This window comes from Idiotropiscis lumnitzeri, unplaced genomic scaffold (genome assembly GCF_059441095.1).
Source record: "Idiotropiscis lumnitzeri isolate Australia: NSW breed Sydney's pygmy pipehorse unplaced genomic scaffold, RoL_Ilum_1.0 HiC_scaffold_149, whole genome shotgun sequence".
NCBI lineage: Eukaryota > Metazoa > Chordata > Actinopteri > Syngnathiformes > Syngnathidae > Idiotropiscis > Idiotropiscis lumnitzeri.
Window position 1 is genome coordinate 1 of NW_028283687.1, and position 20,928 is coordinate 20,928.

Genomic DNA, 20,928 nt, shown 5'->3' on the forward strand with positions numbered 1-20,928 from the left:
TACCTGACATGTTTCGGCGAGTCTTTCGCCTTCTTCAGAGTGTCGCATGATGGTGTCTTGAGACCCGTCTTTATCAGCTGATGTTCCATGAGGGTGTGACTTACCTGTCAAAAAAATGAAAAATCAGAGCAGTAAAAGAACAAGCACAACATGAACATTACAAATCAGCAATCACTGACCACTGCAAAAGGGAAAACCACATCATGGACCGGGAGAAGGGCAGGGTCATCCGCACCGAAGAGAACAAACAACAGCGCTGGATCAGAGAGGCCATTGAGATCTGCAAGCGAGGCATAAAAACCATGAACAGAGACAAGGGAGCCTTCATCCTCTCTACCACCTGGAGCAGCATCTTGGCGGAGTGAACGGATAGCGGGGGGCGTGACTTGCCTTCATTCTTGTGACAGGTAAGTCACGCCCTCATGGAACATCAGCTGATAAAGACGGGCCACAAGACACCATCATGTGACACTCTGAAGAAGGCGAAAGACTTTCGTATTGTGACATCCTCAAGGCCTAAACACTCATCCGATCAAAAATAAGTTGGCAGCCGTCTTCAGGGCCTGAATATCCTCAAATGTGAAAAATTTCGAGAAGATGGATCATCTGAATCATTTTGCAGGAACTTTTGTTGCCACGGAGAATAATCAGACTGTGCGGCACCGCAATAGCCACGCCCTTCGAAGGAAAGTCACAAAAATAGGGATAGAGTAAGATCAATGTCTTGAGTCTTTTCTAGCCAATTTTCAATCGGATTCGTTAAAAGGGCACCGTGCAGTACGTCAAAATGTAAAAAATGATATTGATTGGCGCAAGGTGTATAACAGAATATAAACATATAGATGTCTTCAGGTACCGACTCTTTATGTATATGTGAAGTTTTGGATTTTTAGCAGCATGTGCAGGAGAGTTATTAAGCATTTTGTCCATTGCGGCGAAGGAAATCTTAAGTGAAAACTTTGAAGCCCCGCCCCCGTCATATAGTATTTCGGAAACAAAAGATTTTAGCCCCAGTGTTTGTCCCAGGTCTTAAGATGCTACAGACAGAATTTTAAGGCAATCAGATGAAGCCTTTAGGATCAGGGTGCAAAAGAATGACCCCTGTAAACATGCAAAAAAGGGCAAAAGTCGGACTTTCAAAAATTCATAACTCACTTCCTGTTCATATTAGACGTTAAAATATCAAATTTCTCGCCATGCCCGATGAGACTGCCAAGTTTGGTGAGTTTTTGTGCATGTTTCGGGGGTCAAAAATGCAATCGTACAATCGGAAAAATAATAATAATAATAATTTCTACAAAAACAACAGGGACTTCGCAGCGGTCGCTGCTCAGGCCCTAATAATAATAATAATAATAATAATAAAAGTAATAATATTTTCTACAAAAACAATAGGGACCTCGCAGCCGTCGTAGCTCGGGCCCTAATAACAATTTCTAGAAAAACAATAGGGACCTCGCAGCGGTCACTGCTCGGGCCCTAATAATAATAATAATAATAAAAATTTCCACAAAAACAATGGGGACCTCGTAGCGGTCGCTGCTCGGGCCCTAATAATAATTTCTACATAAACAATAGGGACCTCGCCGCGGTCGCTGCTCGGGCCCCAATAATAATTTCTACACAAAGTCCATTGTGGTGACCCGCCCCCTTTTAATAAATTCAAAATGGCCGACTTCCTGTAAAACCTAGCTCATTGCTCCAAGAGACTTTTTTGTAGGTCTTGGTCTTATACATACAGTGAACCCTCGCTACTTCGCGGTTCACCTTTCGCGGGTTCAGTGCTTCGCGGGTATAAAAAATATTCGGGGGCATTGTAGTTTCGCCGAGCGGCACGACGGGGCGCTGGAGCGGTTAGACGGCCGGCGTGCGCCGAAGAAGAGCGTGGGCGAAGAGAAGAGTGGACGAAGAAGAGCACGTTCCCCCGGACACGATCGGTGGCGACGTTTCGCGCGGTTCGGACCGTACCAGAGCTCCGGCCGGCGTGCGTGGCAGTTAAGCCGTAGAGGAGCACCTTCCCCGGGCGCGGGCGGTGCCAAGCGGCCCCTAAGTTTAACCGAATGGAAGCTCCGGAGGAGGAGGGCATGCTCGCGTCACAGTAAGCCGAAGAGGAGCACCTTCCCCGGGCACGGGCGGTTCCAAGCGGCCCCTAAGTTTAACCGAATGGAAGCTCCGGAGGAGGAGGGCATGCTCGCGACACAGTAAGCCGAAGAGGAGCACCTTCCCCGGGCACGGGCGGTGCCAAGCGGCCCCTAAGTTTAACCGAATGGAAGCTCCGGGGGAGGAGGGTGGGCGTGTGTCACAGTTAAGCCGAATTGGAGCACCTCTTCCGCCCGGGCACGAGCGGAGCGCGAAGCTGTCAGTTATGAATGAATAAATGAATAAATAAATAAATAAATAAAGAATGGCACCTTTCATTTCACAGGGCACACCAGACGGTGTACCAGCAGGTAAAAGTCTGAGTAATTAAATAAATACAAAAAGAATGGCTGGGGAATAAAAAAATAATACGTTTTAATAATAATTTGTTTTTTTTGTTATAACATGAATTTCACTCTCTCTCTCCCCGTATATATATATATATATATATATATATATATATATATATATTATATATTTATTATATATATTGTATTTTTTTTTTAAGCATTTTTGAAGGTGCGCCGCTACTTCGCGGATTTTCAGTTTTCGCGGGTGGTCTCGGTCCCCATTAACCGCGATAACCGAGGGTTCACTGTACTCCATAAAATTTACAAAAAGCGAGGTGAAACACTCAACCAGGGCTGCTCTGCATGTTGTGCTGGGCCACCTGGAACAACAGCGGAGCTATGCAAGGATGCTCTTTGTGGACTACAGCTCGGCATTCAACACGATCATCCCAGACATCCTCGTCGCCAAACTGGACACTCTCGGCCTCCCTGCCCTCACACGCATCTGGATTAAGGACTTTCTGACCAACAGACCCCAGACTGTGTTGCTCGGCCCCTACACGTCCTCCACCCTCATGCTGAGCACCGGTTCCCCCCAAGGATGCGTGCTGAGCCCTCTCCTGTACGCCCTCTACACCTACGACTGCAGCCCGGCCCACGGCAACAACACCATCGTCAAGTTTGCTGACGACACGACAGTGGTCGGTCTGATCTCGGAAGGTGACGAGACAGCCTACAGAGAGGAGGTAGGGAGACTGACAACTTGGTGCAAGGACAACAGACTGCACCTTAACTCTGCTAAAACAAAGGAGATTGTCGTCGACTTCAGGAGGAACAAGACGCTGCCGCCCCCCCTCTGCATCGAAGGCGTGTGTGTGGAGAGGGTCCACACGTTCAAGTTCCTGGGAGTACAGATCTCCGATGACCTTTCTTGGAGTCACAACACCACAGCAGTGGTAAAGAAGGTCCGCCAACGTCTGCACTTCCTGAGAGTCCTCAGGAAATTCAACCTGGACAGGAAGCTGCTGCTGGCCTTCTACCACTCGTCCATCGAGAGCCTGCTGACGTACTGTGTCTCCACCTGGTACAGCGGCTGCACTGAGGCGGACAGAGTGAGGCTCCAGAGGACAGTCAAAACAGCGCAAAGGATTATTGGCTGCCCTCTCCCCTCGCTGTCGGACATCTACACCGCCCGGTGCCTCAGAAGGGCTCTCAACATCGTCAAAGACAATACCCACCCAAACTCACACCTGTTCGACCTGTTGCCCTCTGGCAGGCGCTACAGATGCATCAAATCAAGGACCAATAGACTGAGAAACAGTTTCTTTCCGAGAGCCATCTCCATACTGAACTCTCACACACACACGAGACCACCCTAACCTTGCAAAACAGCATTGTGATGTGTTTCTATATGCCCTATTCAGTACTGAATTCCATTGCACTGTCGTATTTATTTATCTAATTTATATATTGTCTGTATTATTGTTGTATTGCACTGGAGAGGGGAGCCCTCTAATCTCGTTGCACACTTGAGTACAATGACAATAAAGGGATTTCTATTTCTATTCTATTCTTTTTTTTAACTTTTCTCGAGGGCCATGGCGAGCCATTTCAAAAAAGCTGCACAACTAACGTATAAAATATTGATAAATTTGCTCTGCCTGATGTGTGTGTAAAGTTTCACGAGTTGTCGTTCATATTTAGAACCTCATAATCAGCGTTGTTTTATTGCCGAACAGTGCAATGCCACTCCCACAACTTTTCACGAAAAAGGATGAATTTCGTATTGTGACATCCTCATGGCCGAAACAGTCATCCGAGCATATATGAGGGCGACCTTGTTGAGTTGCACGGAGAAAAACATCCAAGAAAATAACTTGTATTAGCTTTTACCAGTTGGTGGCGCTACTACTACGATGAAAAATAAGTTGGTAGATGTCTTCAGGGCTGAAGTATCCTCAAATGTGTACAACTTCGAGAAGATAGGATCATCTGAGTCATGTTGCCGGAGCTTTTGTTGCCACAAAGTACAATCGGATTTTTCAGCACCGTAATAGCCACGCCTTTTGCCAAAACGTCACAAAATTCGGCACAGAGTAAGATCATTGTCTTGAGTCTTTTCTGACTAATTTTCAGTCGGATTCGTCAAAAGGGCACCGTGCAGTACGTGAAAATTAAAATAAAAACAAATTTTTGATTCCACTTGGCGGCGCTGTGTGTATAACAAAATAATAACATTAAGATGTCTTCAGGTCGGGACGTTTTATTTACAGGTGAAGGTTTGGATTTTTAGGAGCATGTGCAGGGGCGTTATTAAGCATTCATTTATTTGTATTAGGTTCATTTTGTCTTCTTATTATTGATATTTGACTGATTCATTAAAAGCAGACAATTATGTTTTAGGTTAATTTTTTACCTGACATGTTTCGGCGAGTCTTTCGCCTTCTTCAGAGTGTCGCATGATGGTGTCTTGAGACCCGTCTTTATCAGCTGATGTTCCATGAGGGTGTGACTTACCTGTCAAAAAAATGAAAAATCAGAGCAGTAAAAGAACAAGCACAACATGAACATTACAAATCAGCAATCACTGACCACTGCAAAAGGGAAAACCACATCATGGACCGGGAGAAGGGCAGGGTCATCCGCACCGAAGAGAACAAACAACAGCGCTGGATCAGAGAGGCCATTGAGATCTGCAAGCGAGGCATAAACACCATGAACAGAGACAAGGGAGCCTTCATCCTCTCTACCACCTGGAGCAGCATCTTGGCGGAGTGAACGGACAGCGGGGGGCGTGACTTGCCTTCATTCTTGTGACAGGTAAGTCACGCCCTCATGGAACATCAGCTGATAAAGACGGGCCACAAGACACCATCATGTGACACTCTGAAGAAGGCGAAAGACTTTCGTATTGTGACATCCTCAAGGCCTAAACACTCATCCGATCAAAAATAAGTTGGCAGCCGTCTTCAGGGCCTGAATATCCTCAAATGTGAAAAATTTCGAGAAGATGGATCATCTGAATCATTTTGCAGGAACTTTTGTTGCCACGGAGAATAATCAGACTCTGCGGCACCGTAATAGCCACGCCCTTCGAAGGAAAGTCACAAAAATAGGGATAGAGTAAGATCAATGTCTTGAGTCTTTTCTAGCCAATTTTCAATCGGATTCGTTAAAAGGGCACCGTGCAGGACGTCAAAATGTAAAAAATGATATTGATTGGCGCAAGGTGTATAACAGAATATAAACATATAGATGTCTTCAGGTACCGACTCTTGATGTACATGTGAAGTTTTGGATTTTGAGCAGCATGTGCAAGAGAGTTATTAAGCATTTTGTCCATTGCGGCGAAGGAAATCTTAAGTGAAAACTTCGAAGCCCCGCCCCCGTCATATAGTATTTCGGAAACAAAAAATTTTAGCCCCAGTGTTTGTCCCAGGTCTTAAGATGCTACAGACAGAATTTTAAGGCAATCAGATGAAGCCTTTAGGATCAGGGTGCAAAAGAATGACCCCTGTAAACATGCAAAAAAGGGCAAAAGTCGGACTTTCAAAAATTCATAACTCACTTCCTGTTCATATTAGACGTTAAAATATCAAATTTTTCGCCATGCCCGATGAGACTGCCAAGTTTGGTGAATTTTTGTGCATGTTTCGGGGGTCAAAAATGCAATCGAACAATCGGAAAAATAATAATAATAATAATTTCTACAAAAACAACAGGGACTTCGCAGCGGTCGCTGCTCAGGCCCTAATAATAATAATAATAATAAAAGTATTAATATTTTCTACAAAAACAATAGGGACCTCGCAGCCGTCGCAGTTCGGGCCCTAATAACAATTTCTAGAAAAACAATAGGGACCTCGCAGCGGTCACTGCTCGGGCCCTAATAATAATAATAATAATAATTTCCACAAAAACAATGGGGACCTCGTAGCGGTCGCTGCTCGGGCCCTAATAATAATTTCTACATAAACAATAGGGACCTCGCCGCGGTCGCTGCTCGGGCCCCAATAATAATTTCTACACAAAGTCCATTGTGGTGACCCGCCCCTTTTAAGTAAATTCAAAATGGCCGACTTCCTGTAAAACCTAGCTCATTGCTCCAAGAGACTTTTTTGTAGGTCTTGGTCTTATACATACAGTGAACCCTCGCTACTTCGCGGTTCACCTTTCGCGGGTTCAGTGCTTCGCGGGTATAAAAAATATTCGGGGGCATTGTAGTTTCGCCGAGCGGCACGACGGGCGCTGGAGCGGTTAGACGGCCGGCGTGCGCCGAAGAAGAGCGTGGGCGAAGAGGAGAGTGGACGAAGAAGAGCACGTTCCCCCGGACACGATCGGTGGCGACGTTTCGCGCGGTTCGGACCGTACCAGAGCTCCGGCCGGCGTGCGTGGCAGTTAAGCCGTAGAGGAGCACCTTCCCCGGGCACGGGCGGTGCCAAGCGGCCCCTAAGTTTAACCGAATGGAAGCTCCGGAGGAGGAGGGCATGCTCGCGTCACAGTAAGCCGAAGAGGAGCACCTTCCTCGGGCACGGGCGGTTCCAAGCGGCCCCTAAGTTTAACCAAATGGAAGCTCCGGAGGAGGAGGGCATGCTCGCGTTACAGTAAGCCGAAGAGGAGCACCTTCGCCGGGCACGGGCGGTTCCAAGCGGCCCCTAAGTTTAACCGAATGGAAGCTCCGGAGGAGGCGGGCATGCTCGCGTCACAGTAAGCCGAAGAGGAGCACCTTCCCCGGGCACGGGCGGTGCCAAGCGGCCCCTAAGTTTAACCGAATGGAAGCTCCGGGGGAGGAGGGTGGGCGTGTGTCACAGTTAAGCCGAATTGGAGCACCTCTTCCGCCCGGGCACGAGCGGAGCGCGAAGCTGTCAGTTATGAATGAATAAATGAATAAATAAATAAATAAATAAAGAATGCCACCTTTCATTTCACAGGGCACACCGGACGGCGTACCAGCAGGTAATAGTCGGAGTAATTAAATAAATACAAAAAGAATGGCTGGGGAATAAAAAAATAATACGTTTTAATAATAATTTGTTTTTTTTGTTATAACATGAATTTCACTCTCTCTCTCTCTCTGTATATATATATATATATATATCAATATATATCTATATATATATCTATATATATATATATTTATTATATATATTGTATTTTTTTTTAAGCATTTTTGAAGGTGCGCCGCTACTTCGCGGATTTTCAGTTTCCGCGGGTGGTCTCGGTCCCCATTAACCGCGACAACCGAGGGTTCACTGTACTCCATAAAATTTACAAAAAGCGAGGTGAAACACTCAACCAGGGCTGCTTTTTTGAACATTTCTCGAGGGCCATGGCGAGCCATTTAAAAAAAGCTGCACAACTAACGTATAAAATATTGATAAATTTGCTCTGCCTGATGTGTGTGTCAAGTTTCACGAGTTGTCGTTCATATTTAGAACCTCATAATCAGCGTTGTTTTATTGCCGGACAGTGCAATGCCACTCCCACAACTTTTCACGAAAAAGGATGAATTTCGTATTGTGACATCCTCATGGACGAAACAGTCCTCCGAGCATATATGAGGGCGACCTTGTTGAGTTGCACGGAGAAAAACATCCAAGAAAATAACTTGTATTAGCTTTTACCAGTTGGTGGCGCTACTACTACGATGAAAAATAAGTTGGTAGATGTCTTCAGGGTTGAAGTATCCTCAAATGTGTACAACTTCGAGAAGATAGGATCATCTCAGTCATGTTGCCGGAGCTTTTGTTGCCACAAAGTACAATCGGACTTTTCAGCACCGTAATAGCCACGCCTTTTGCCAAAACGTCACAAAACTCGGCAGAGAGTAAGATCATTGTCTTGAGTCTTTTCTGACTAATTTTCAGTCGGATTCGTCAAAAGGGCACCGTGCAGTACGTGAAAATTAAAATAAAAACAAATTTTTTATTCCACTTGGCGGCGCTGTGTGTATAACAAAATAATAACATTAAGATGTCTTCAGGTCGGGACATTTTATTTACAGGTGAAGGTTTGGATTTTTAGGAGCATGTGCAGGGGAGTTATTAAGCATTCATTTATTTGTATTAGGTTCATTTTGTCTTCTTATTATTGATATTTGACAGATTCATTAAAAGCAGACAATTATGTTTTAGGTAAATTTTTTACCTGACATGTTTCGGCGAGTCTTTCGCCTTCTTCAGAGTGTCGCATGATGGTGTCTTGAGACCCGTCTTTATCAGCTGATGTTCCATGAGGGTGTGAATTACCTGTCAAAAAAATGAAAAATCATAGCAGTAAAAGAACAAGCACAACATGAACATTACAAATCAGCAATCACTGACCACTGCAAAAGGGAAAACCACATCATGGACCGGGAGAAGGGCAGGGTCATCCGCACCGAAGAGAACAAACAACAGCGCTGGATCAGAGAGGCCATTGAGATCTGCAAGCGAGGCATAAAAACCATGAACAGAGACAAGGGAGCCTTCATCAACTCTACCACCTGGAGCAGCATCTTGGCGGAGTGAACGGACAGCGGGGGGCGTGACTTGCCTTCATTCTTGTGACAGGTAAGTCACGCCCTCATGGAACATCAGCTGATAAAGACGGGTCACAAGACACCATCATGTGACACTCTGAAGAAGGCGAAAGACTTTCGTATTGTGACATCCTCAAGGCCTAAACACTCATCCGAGCAAATATAAGGTAGATTTTGTTAACCTGCCCGGAGAAAAACATCAACGAAAATAATTTGTATTTGTTTTAACCAGTTGGTGGCGCTACCACTGCGATCAAAAATAAGTTGGCAGCCGTCTTCAGGGCCTGAATATCCTCAAATGTGAAAAATTTCGAGAAGATGGATCATCTGAATCATTTTGCAGGAACTTTTGTTGCCACGGAGAATAATCAGACTCTGCGGCACCGCAATAGCCACGCCCTTCGAAGGAAAGTCACAAAAATAGGGATAGAGTAAGATCAATGTCTTGAGTCTTTTCTAGCCAATTTTCAATCGGATTCGTTAAAAGGGCACCGTGCAGTACGTCAAAATGTAAAAAATTATATTGATTGGCGCAAGGTGTATAACAGAATATAAACATATAGATGTCTTCAGGTACCGACTCTTTATGTATATGTGAAGTTTTGGATTTTTAGCAGCATGTGCAGGAGAGTTATTAAGCATTTTGTCCATTGCGGCGAAGGAAATCTTAAGTGAAAACTTTGAAGCCCCGCCCCCGTCATATAGTATTTCGGAAACAAAAGATTTTAGCCCCAGTGTTTGTCCCAGGTCTTAAGATGCTACAGACAGAATTTTAAGGCAATCAGATGAAGCCTTTAGGATCAGGGTGCAAAAGAATGACCCCTGTAAACATGCAAAAAAGGGCAAAAGTCGGACTTTCAAAAATTCATAACTCACTTCCTGTTCATATTAGACGTTAAAATATCAAATTTCTCGCCATGCCCGATGAGACTGCCAAGTTTGGTGAGTTTTTGTGCATGTTTCGGGGGTCAAAAATGCAATCGTACAATCGGAAAAATAATAATAATAATAATTTCTACAAAAACAACAGGGACTTCGCAGCGGTCGCTGCTCAGGCCCTAATAATAATAATAATAATAATAATAAAAGTAATAATATTTTCTACAAAAACAATAGGGACCTCGCAGCCGTCGTAGCTCGGGCCCTAATAACAATTTCTAGAAAAACAATAGGGACCTCGCAGCGGTCACTGCTCGGGCCCTAATAATAATAATAATAATAAAAATTTCCACAAAAACAATGGGGACCTCGTAGCGGTCGCTGCTCGGGCCCTAATAATAATTTCTACATAAACAATAGGGACCTCGCCGCGGTCGCGGCTCGGGCCCCAATAATAATTTCTACACAAAGTCCATTGTGGTGACCCGCCCCCTTTTAATAAATTCAAAATGGCCGACTTCCTGTAAAACCTAGCTCATTGCTCCAAGAGACTTTTTTGTAGGTCTTGGTCTTATACATACAGTGAACCCTCGCTACTTCGCGGTTCACCTTTCGCGGGTTCAGTGCTTCGCGGGTATAAAAAATATTCGGGGGCATTGTAGTTTCGCCGAGCGGCACGACGGGGCGCTGGAGCGGTTAGACGGCCGGCGTGCGCCGAAGAAGAGCGTGGGCGAAGAGAAGAGTGGACGAAGAAGAGCACGTTCCCCCGGACACGATCGGTGGCGACGTTTCGCGCGGTTCGGACCGTACCAGAGCTCCGGCCGGCGTGCGTGGCAGTTAAGCCGTAGAGGAGCACCTTCCCCGGGCACGGGCGGTGCCAAGCGGCCCCTAAGTTTAACCGAATGGAAGCTCCGGAGGAGGAGGGCATGCTCGCGTCACAGTAAGCCGAAGAGGAGCACCTTCCCCGGGCACGGGCGGTTCCAAGCGGCCCCTAAGTTTAACCGAATGGAAGCTCCGGAGGAGGAGGGCATGCTTGCGACACAGTAAGCCGAAGAGGAGCACCTTCCCCGGGCACGGGCGGTGCCAAGCGGCCCCTAAGTTTAACCGAATGGAAGCTCCGGGGGAGGAGGGTGGGCGTGTGTCACAGTTAAGCCGAATTGGAGCACCTCTTCCGCCCGGGCACGAGCGGAGCGCGAAGCTGTCAGTTATGAATGAATAAATGAATAAATAAATAAATAAAGAAAGAATGGCACCTTTCATTTCACAGGGCACACCAGACGGCGTACCAGCAGGTAAAAGTCTGAGTAATTAAATAAATACAAAAAGAATGGCTGGGGAATAAAAAAATAATACGTTTTAATAATAATTTGTTTTTTTTGTTATAACATGAATTTCACTCTCTCTCTCCCCGTATATATATATATATATATATATATATATATATATATATATATATATTTATATATTTATTATATATATTGTATTTTTTTTTTAAGCATTTTTGAAGGTGCGCCGCTACTTCGCGGATTTTCAGTTTTCGCGGGTGGTCTCGGTCCCCATTAACCGCGATAACCGAGGGTTCACTGTACTCCATAAAATTTACAAAAAGCGAGGTGAAACACTCAACCAGGGCTGCTCTGCATGTTGTGCTGGGCCACCTGGAACAACAGCGGAGCTATGCAAGGATGCTCTTTGTGGACTACAGCTCGGCATTCAACACGATCATCCCAGACATCCTCGTCGCCAAACTGGACACTCTCGGCCTCCCTGCCCTCACACGCATCTGGATTAAGGACTTTCTGACCAACAGACCCCAGACTGTGTTGCTCGGCCCCTACACGTCCTCCACCCTCATGCTGAGCACCGGTTCCCCCCAAGGATGCGTGCTGAGCCCTCTCCTGTACGCCCTCTACACCTACGACTGCAGCCCGGCCCACGGCAACAACACCATCGTCAAGTTTGCTGACGACACGACAGTGGTCGGTCTGATCTCGGAAGGTGACGAGACAGCCTATAGAGAGGAGGTAGGGAGACTGACAACTTGGTGCAAGGACAACAGACTGCACCTTAACTCTGCTAAAACAAAGGAGATTGTCGTCGACTTCAGGAGGAACAAGACGCTGCCGCCCCCCCTCTGCATCGAAGGCGTGTGTGTGGAGAGGGTCCACACGTTCAAGTTCCTGGGAGTACAGATCTCCGATGACCTTTCTTGGAGTCACAACACCACAGCAGTGGTAAAGAAGGTCCGCCAACGTCTGCACTTCCTGAGAGTCCTCAGGAAATTCAACCTGGACAGGAAGCTGCTGCTGGCCTTCTACCACTCGTCCATCGAGAGCCTGCTGACGTACTGTGTCTCCACCTGGTACAGCGGCTGCACTGAGGCGGACAGAGTGAGGCTCCAGAGGACAGTCAAAACAGCGCAAAGGATTATTGGCTGCCCTCTCCCCTCGCTGTCGGACATCTACACCGCCCGGTGCCTCAGAAGGGCTCTCAACATCGTCAAAGACAATACCCACCCAAACTCACACCTGTTCGACCTGTTGCCCTCTGGCAGGCGCTACAGATGCATCAAATCAAGGACCAATAGACTGAGAAACAGTTTCTTTCCGAGAGCCATCTCCATACTGAACTCTCACACACACACGAGACCACCCTAACCTTGCAAAACAGCATTGTGATGTGTTTCTATATGCCCTATTCAGTACTGAATTCCATTGCACTGTCGTATTTATTTATCTAATTTATATATTGTCTGTATTATTGTTGTATTGCACTGGAGAGGGGAGCCCTCTAATCTCGTTGCACACTTGAGTACAATGACAATAAAGGGATTTCTATTTCTATTCTATTCTTTTTTTAACTTTTCTCGAGGGCCATGGCGAGCCATTTCAAAAAAGCTGCACAACTAACGTATAAAATATTGATAAATTTGCTCTGCCTGATGTGTGTGTAAAGTTTCACGAGTTGTCGTTCATATTTAGAACCTCATAATCAGCGTTGTTTTATTGCCGAACAGTGCAATGCCACTCCCACAACTTTTCACGAAAAAGGATGAATTTCGTATTGTGACATCCTCATGGCCGAAACAGTCATCCGAGCATATATGAGGGCGACCTTGTTGAGTTGCACGGAGAAAAACATCCAAGAAAATAACTTGTATTAGCTTTTACCAGTTGGTGGCGCTACTACTACGATGAAAAATAAGTTGGTAGATGTCTTCAGGGCTGAAGTATCCTCAAATGTGTACAACTTCGAGAAGATAGGATCATCTGAGTCATGTTGCCGGAGCTTTTGTTGCCACAAAGTACAATCGGATTTTTCAGCACCGTAATAGCCACGCCTTTTGCCAAAACGTCACAAAATTCGGCACAGAGTAAGATCATTGTCTTGAGTCTTTTCTGACTAATTTTCAGTCGGATTCGTCAAAAGGGCACCGTGCAGTACGTGAAAATTAAAATAAAAACAAATTTTTGATTCCACTTGGCGGCGCTGTGTGTATAACAAAATAATAACATTAAGATGTCTTCAGGTCGGGACGTTTTATTTACAGGTGAAGGTTTGGATTTTTAGGAGCATGTGCAGGGGCGTTATTAAGCATTCATTTATTTGTATTAGGTTCATTTTGTCTTCTTATTATTGATATTTGACTGATTCATTAAAAGCAGACAATTATGTTTTAGGTTAATTTTTTACCTGACATGTTTCGGCGAGTCTTTCGCCTTCTTCAGAGTGTCGCATGATGGTGTCTTGAGACCCGTCTTTATCAGCTGATGTTCCATGAGGGTGTGACTTACCTGTCAAAAAAATGAAAAATCAGAGCAGTAAAAGAACAAGCACAACATGAACATTACAAATCAGCAATCACTGACCACTGCAAAAGGGAAAACCACATCATGGACCGGGAGAAGGGCAGGGTCATCCGCACCGAAGAGAACAAACAACAGCGCTGGATCAGAGAGGCCATTGAGATCTGCAAGCGAGGCATAAAAACCATGAACAGAGACAAGGGAGCCTTCATCCTCTCTACCACCTGGAGCAGCATCTTGGCGGAGTGAACGGACAGCGGGGGGCGTGACTTGCCTTCATTCTTGTGACAGGTAAGTCACGCCCTCATGGAACATCAGCTGATAAAGACGGGCCACAAGACACCATCATGTGACACTCTGAAGAAGGCGAAAGACTTTCGTATTGTGACATCCTCAAGGCCTAAACACTCATCCGATCAAAAATAAGTTGGCAGCCGTCTTCAGGGCCTGAATATCCTCAAATGTGAAAAATTTCGAGAAGATGGATCATCTGAATCATTTTGCAGGAACTTTTGTTGCCACGGAGAATAATCAGACTCTGCGGCACCGTAATAGCCACGCCCTTCGAAGGAAAGTCACAAAAATAGGGATAGAGTAAGATCAATGTCTTGAGTCTTTTCTAGCCAATTTTCAATCGGATTCGTTAAAAGGGCACCGTGCAGGACGTCAAAATGTAAAAAATGATATTGATTGGCGCAAGGTGTATAACAGAATATAAACATATAGATGTCTTCAGGTACCGACTCTTGATGTACATGTGAAGTTTTGGATTTTTAGCAGCATGTGCAAGAGAGTTATTAAGCATTTTGTCCATTGCGGCGAAGGAAATCTTAAGTGAAAACTTCGAAGCCCCGCCCCCGTCATATAGTATTGCGGAAACAAAAAATTTTAGCCCCAGTGTTTGTCCCAGGTCTTAAGATGCTACAGACAGAATTTTAAGGCAATCAGATGAAGCCTTTAGGATCAGGGTGCAAAAGAATGACCCCTGTAAACATGCAAAAAAGGGCAAAAGTCGGACTTTCAAAAATTCATAACTCACTTCCTGTTCATATTAGACGTTAAAATATCAAATTTTTCGCCATGCCCGATGAGACTGCCAAGTTTGGTGAATTTTTGTGCATGTTTCGGGGGTCAAAAATGCAATCGAACAATCGGAAAAATAATAATAATAATAATTTCTACAAAAACAACAGGGACTTCGCAGCGGTCGCTGTTCAGGCCCTAATAATAATAATAATAATAAAAGTATTAATATTTTCTACAAAAACAATAGGGACCTCGCAGCCGTCGCAGCTCGGGCCCTAATAACAATTTCTAGAAAAACAATAGGGACCTCGCAGCGGTCACTGCTCGGGCCCTAATAATAATAATAATAATAATAATTTCCACAAAAACAATGGGGACCTCGTAGCGGTCGCTGCTCGGGCCCTAATAATAATTTCTACATAAACAATAGGGACCTCGCCGCGGTCGCTGCTCGGGCCCCAATAATAATTTCTACACAAAGTCCATTGTGGTGACCCGCCCCTTTTAAGTAAATTCAAAATGGCCGACTTCCTGTAAAACCTAGCTCATTTCTCCAAGAGACTTTTTTTGTAGGTCTTGGTCTTATACATACAGTGAACCCTCGCTACTTCGCGGTTCACCTTTCGCGGGTTCAGTGCTTCGCGGGTATAAAAAATATTTGGGGGCATTGTAGTTTCGCCGAGCGGCACGACGGGCGCTGGAGCGGTTAGACGGCCGGCGTGCGCCGAAGAAGAGCGTGGGCGAAGAGGAGAGTGGACGAAGAAGAGCACGTTCCCCCGGACACGATCGGTGGCGACGTTTCGCGCGGTTCGGACCGTACCAGAGCTCCGGCCGGCGTGCGTGGCAGTTAAGCCGTAGAGGAGCACCTTCCCCGGGCACGGGCGGTGCCAAGCGGCCCCTAAGTTTAACCGAATGGAAGCTCCGGAGGAGGAGGGCATGCTCGCGTCACAGTAAGCCGAAGAGGAGCACCTTCGCCGGGCACGGGCGGTTCCAAGCGGCCCCTAAGTTTAACCGAATGGAAGCTCCGGAGGAGGCGGGCATGCTCGCGTCACAGTAAGCCGAAGAGGAGCACCTTCCCCGGGCACGGGCGGTGCCAAGCGGCCCCTAAGTTTAACCGAATGGAAGCTCCGGGGGAGGAGGGCGGGCGTGTGTCACAGTTAAGCCGAATTGGAACACCTCTTCCGCCCGGGCACGAACGGAGCGCGAAGCTGTCAGTTATGAATGAATAAATGAATAAATAAATAAATAAATAAAGAATGCCACCTTTCATTTCACAGGGCACACCGGACGGCGTACCAGCAGGTAATAGTCGGAGTAATTAAATAAATACAAAAAGAATGGCTGGGGAATAAAAAAATAATACGTTTTAATAATAATTTGTTTTTTTTGGTATAACATGAATTTCACTCTCTCTCTCTCTCTGTATATATATATATATATATATCTATATATATATCTATATATATATATATTCATTATATATATTGTATTTTTTTTTAAGCATTTTTGAAGGTGCGCCGCTACTTCGCGGATTTTCAGTTTCCGCGGGTGGTCTCGGTCCCCATTAACCGCGACAACCGAGGGTTCACTGTACTCCATAAAATTTACAAAAAGCGAGGTGAAACACTCAACCAGGGCTGCTTTTTTGAACATTTCTCGAGGGCCATGGCGAGCCATTTAAAAAAAGCTGCACAACTAACGTATAAAATATTGATAAATTTGCTCTGCCTGATGTGTGTGTCAAGTTTCACGAGTTGTCGTTCATATTTAGAACCTCATAATCAGCGTTGTTTTATTGCCGGACAGTGCAATGCCACTCCCACAACTTTTCACGAAAAAGGATGAATTTCGTATTGTGACATCCTCATGGACGAAACAGTCCTCCGAGCATATATGAGGGCGACCTTGTTGAGTTGCACGGAGAAAAACATCCAAGAAAATAACTTGTATTAGCTTTTACCAGTTGGTGGCGCTACTACTACGATGAAAAATAAGTTGGTAGATGTCTTCAGGGCTGAAGTATCCTCAAATGTGTACAACTTCGAGAAGATAGGATCATCTGAGTCATGTTGCCGGAGCTTTTGTTGCCACAAAGTACAATCGGATTTTTCAGCACCGTAATAGCCACGCCTTTTGCCAAAACGTCACAAAATTCGGCACAGAGTAAGATCATTGTCTTGAGTCTTTTCTGACTAATTTTCAGTCGGATTCGTCAAAAGGGCACCGTGCAGTACGTGAAAATTAAAATAAAAACAAATTTTTTATTCCACTTGGCGGCGCTGTGTGTATAACAAAATAATAACATTAAGATGTCTTCAGGTCGGGACATTTTATTTACAGGTGAAGGTTTGGATTTTTAGGAGCATGTGCAGGGGAGTTATTAAGCATTCATTTATTTGTATTAGGTTCATTTTGTCTTCTTATTATTGATATTTGACAGATTCATTAAAAGCAGACAATTATGTTTTAGGTAAATTTTTTACCTGACATGTTTCGGCGAGTCTTTCGCCTTCTTTAGAGTGTCGCATGATGGTGTCTTGAGACCCGTCTTTATCAGCTGATGTTCCATGAGGGTGTGAATTACCTGTCAAAAAAATGAAAAATCATAGCAGTAAAAGAACAAGCACAACATGAACATTACAAATCAGCAATCACTGACCACTGCAAAAGGGAAAACCACATCATGGACCGGGAGAAGGGCAGGGTCATCCGCACCGAAGAGAACAAACAACAGCGCTGGATCAGAGAGGCCATTGAGATCTGCAAGCGAGGCATAAAAACCATGAACAGAGACAAGGGAGCCTTCATCCTCTCTACCACCTGGAGCAGCATCTTGGCGGAGTGAACGGACAGCGGGGGGCGTGACTTGCCTTCATTCTTGTGACAGGTAAGTCACGCCCTCATGGAACATCAGCTGATAAAGACGGGTCACAAGACACCATCATGTGACACTCTGAAGAAGGCGAAAGACTTTCGTATTGTGACATCCTCAAGGCCTAAACACTCATCCGAGCAAATATAAGGTTGATTTTGTTAACCTGCCCGGAGAAAAACATCAACGAAAATAATTTGTATTTGTTTTAACCAGTTGGTGGCGCTACCACTGCGATCAAAAATAAGTTGGCAGCCGTCTTCAGGGCCTGAATATCCTCAAATGTGAAAAATTTCGAGAAGATGGATCATCTGAATCATTTTGCAGGAACTTTTGTTGCCACGGAGAATAATCAGACTCTGCGGCACCGCAATAGCCACGCCCTTCGAAGGAAAGTCACAAAAATAGGGATAGAGTAAGATCAATGTCTTGAGTCTTTTCTAGCCAATTTTCAATCGGATTCGTTAAAAGGGCACCGTGCAGTACGTCAAAATGTAAAAAATGATATTGATTGGCGCAAGGTGTATAACAGAATATAAACATATAGATGTCTTCAGGTACCGACTCTTTATGTATATGTGAAGTTTTGGATTTTTAGCAGCATGTGCAGGAGAGTTATTAAGCATTTTGTCCATTGCGGCGAAGGAAATCTTAAGTGAAAACTTTGAAGCCCCGCCCCCGTCATATAGTATTTCGGAAACAAAAGATTTTAGCCCCAGTGTTTGTCCCAGGTCTTAAGATGCTACAGACAGAATTTTAAGGCAATCAGATGAAGCCTTTAGGATCAGGGTGCAAAAGAATGACCCCTGTAAACATGCAAAAAAGGGCAAAAGTCGGACTTTCAAAAATTCATAACTCACTTCCTGTTCATATTAGACGTTAAAATATCAAATTTCTCGCCATGCCCGATGAGACTGCCAAGTTTGGTGAGTTTTTGTGCATGTTTCGGGGGTCAAAAATGCAATCGTACAATCGGAAAAATAATAATAATAATAATTTCTACAAAAACAACAGGGACTTCGCAGCGGTCGCTGCTCAGGCCCTAATAATAATAATAATAATAATAATAAAAGTAATAATATTTTCTACAAAAACAATAGGGACCTCGCAGCCGTCGTAGCTCGGGCCCTAATAACAATTTCTAGAAAAACAATAGGGACCTCGCAGCGGTCACTGCTCGGGCCCTAATAATAATAATAATAATAAAAATTTCCACAAAAACAATGGGGACCTCGTAGCGGTCGCTGCTCGGGCCCTAATAATAATTTCTACATAAACAATAGGGACCTCGCCGCGGTCGCGGCTCGGGCCCCAATAATAATTTCTACACAAAGTCCATTGTGGTGACCCGCCCCCTTTTAATAAATTCAAAATGGCCGACTTCCTGTAAAACCTAGCTCATTGCTCCAAGAGACTTTTTTGTAGGTCTTGGTCTTATACATACAGTGAACCCTCGCTACTTCGCGGTTCACCTTTCGCGGGTTCAGTGCTTCGCGGGTATAAAAAATATTCGGGGGCATTGTAGTTTCGCCGAGCGGCACGACGGGGCGCTGGAGCGGTTAGACGGCCGGCGTGCGCCGAAGAAGAGCGTGGGCGAAGAGAAGAGTGGACGAAGAAGAGCACGTTCCCCCGGACACGATCGGTGGCGACGTTTCGCGCGGTTCGGACCGTACCAGAGCTCCGGCCGGCGTGCGTGGCAGTTACGCCGTAGAGGAGCACCTTCCCCGGGCACGGGCGGTGCCAAGCGGCCCCTAAGTTTAACCGAATGGAAGCTCCGGAGGAGGAGGGCATGCTCGCGTCACAGTAAGCCGAAGAGGAGCACCTTCCCCGGGCACGGGCGGTTCCAAGCGGCCCCTAAGTTTAACCGAATGGAAGCTCCGGAGGAGGAGGGCATGCTCGCGACACAGTAAGCCGAAGAGGAGCACCTTCCCCGGGCACGGGCGGTGCCAAGCGGCCCCTAAGTTTAACCGAATGGAAGCTCCGGGGGAGGAGGGTGGGCGTGTGTCACAGTTAAGCCGAATTGGAGCACCTCTTCCGCCCGGGCACGAGCGGAGCGCGAAGCTGTCAGTTATGAATGAATAAATGAATAAATAAATAAATAAATAAAGAATGGCACCTTTCATTTCACAGGGCACACCAGACGGCGTACCAGCAGGTAAAAGTCTGAGTAATTAAATAAATACAAAAAGAATGGCTGGGGAATAAAAAAATAATACGTTTTAATAATAATTTGTTTTTTTTGTTATAACATGAATTTCACTCTCTCTCTCCCCGTATATATATATATATATATATATATATATATATATATATATATATATATATATATATATATATATTTATTATATATATTGTATTTTTTTTTTAAGCATTTTTGAAGGTGCGCCGCTACTTCGCGGATTTTCAGTTTTCGCGGGTGGTCTCGGTCCCCATTAACCGCGATAACCGAGGGTTCACTGTACTCCATAAAATTTACAAAAAGCGAGGTGAAACACTCAACCAGGGCTGCTCTGCATGTTGTGCTGGGCCACCTGGAACAACAGCGGAGCTATGCAAGGATGCTCTTTGTGGACTACAGCTCGGCATTCAACACGATCATCCCAGACATCCTCGTCGCCAAACTGGACACTCTCGGCCTCCCTGCCCTCACACGCATCTGGATTAAGGACTTTCTGACCAACAGACCCCAGACTGTGTTGCTCGGCCCCTACACGTCCTCCACCCTCATGCTGAGCACCGGTTCCCCCCAAGGATGCGTGCTGAGCCCTCTCCTGTACGCCCTCTACACCTACGACTGCAGCCCGGCCCACGGCAACAACACCATCGTCAAGTTTACTGACGACACGACAGTGGTCGGTCTGATCTCGGAAGGTGACGAGACAGCCTATAGAGAGGAGGTAGGGAGACTGACAACTTGGTGCAAGGACAACAGACTGCACCTTAACTCTGCTAAAACAAAGGAGATTGTCGTCGACTTCAGGAGGAACAAGACGCTGCCGCCCCCCCTCTGCATCGAAGGCGTGTGTGTGGAGAGGGTCCACACGTTCAAGTTCCTGGGAGTACAGATCTCCGATGACCTTTCTTGGAGTCACAACACCACAGCAGTGGTAAAGAAGGTCCGCCAACGTCTGCACTTCCTGAGAGTCCTCAGGAAATTCAACCTGGACAGGAAGCTGCTGCTGGCCTTCTACCACTCGTCCATCGAGAGCCTGCTGACGTACTGTGTCTCCACCTGGTACAGCGGCTGCACTGAGGCGGACAGAGTGAGGCTCCAGAGGACAGTCAAAACAGCGCAAAGGATTATTGGCTGCCCTCTCCCCTCGCTGTCGGACATCTACACCGCCCGGTGCCTCAGAAGGGCTCTCAACATCGTCAAAGACAATACCCACCCAAACT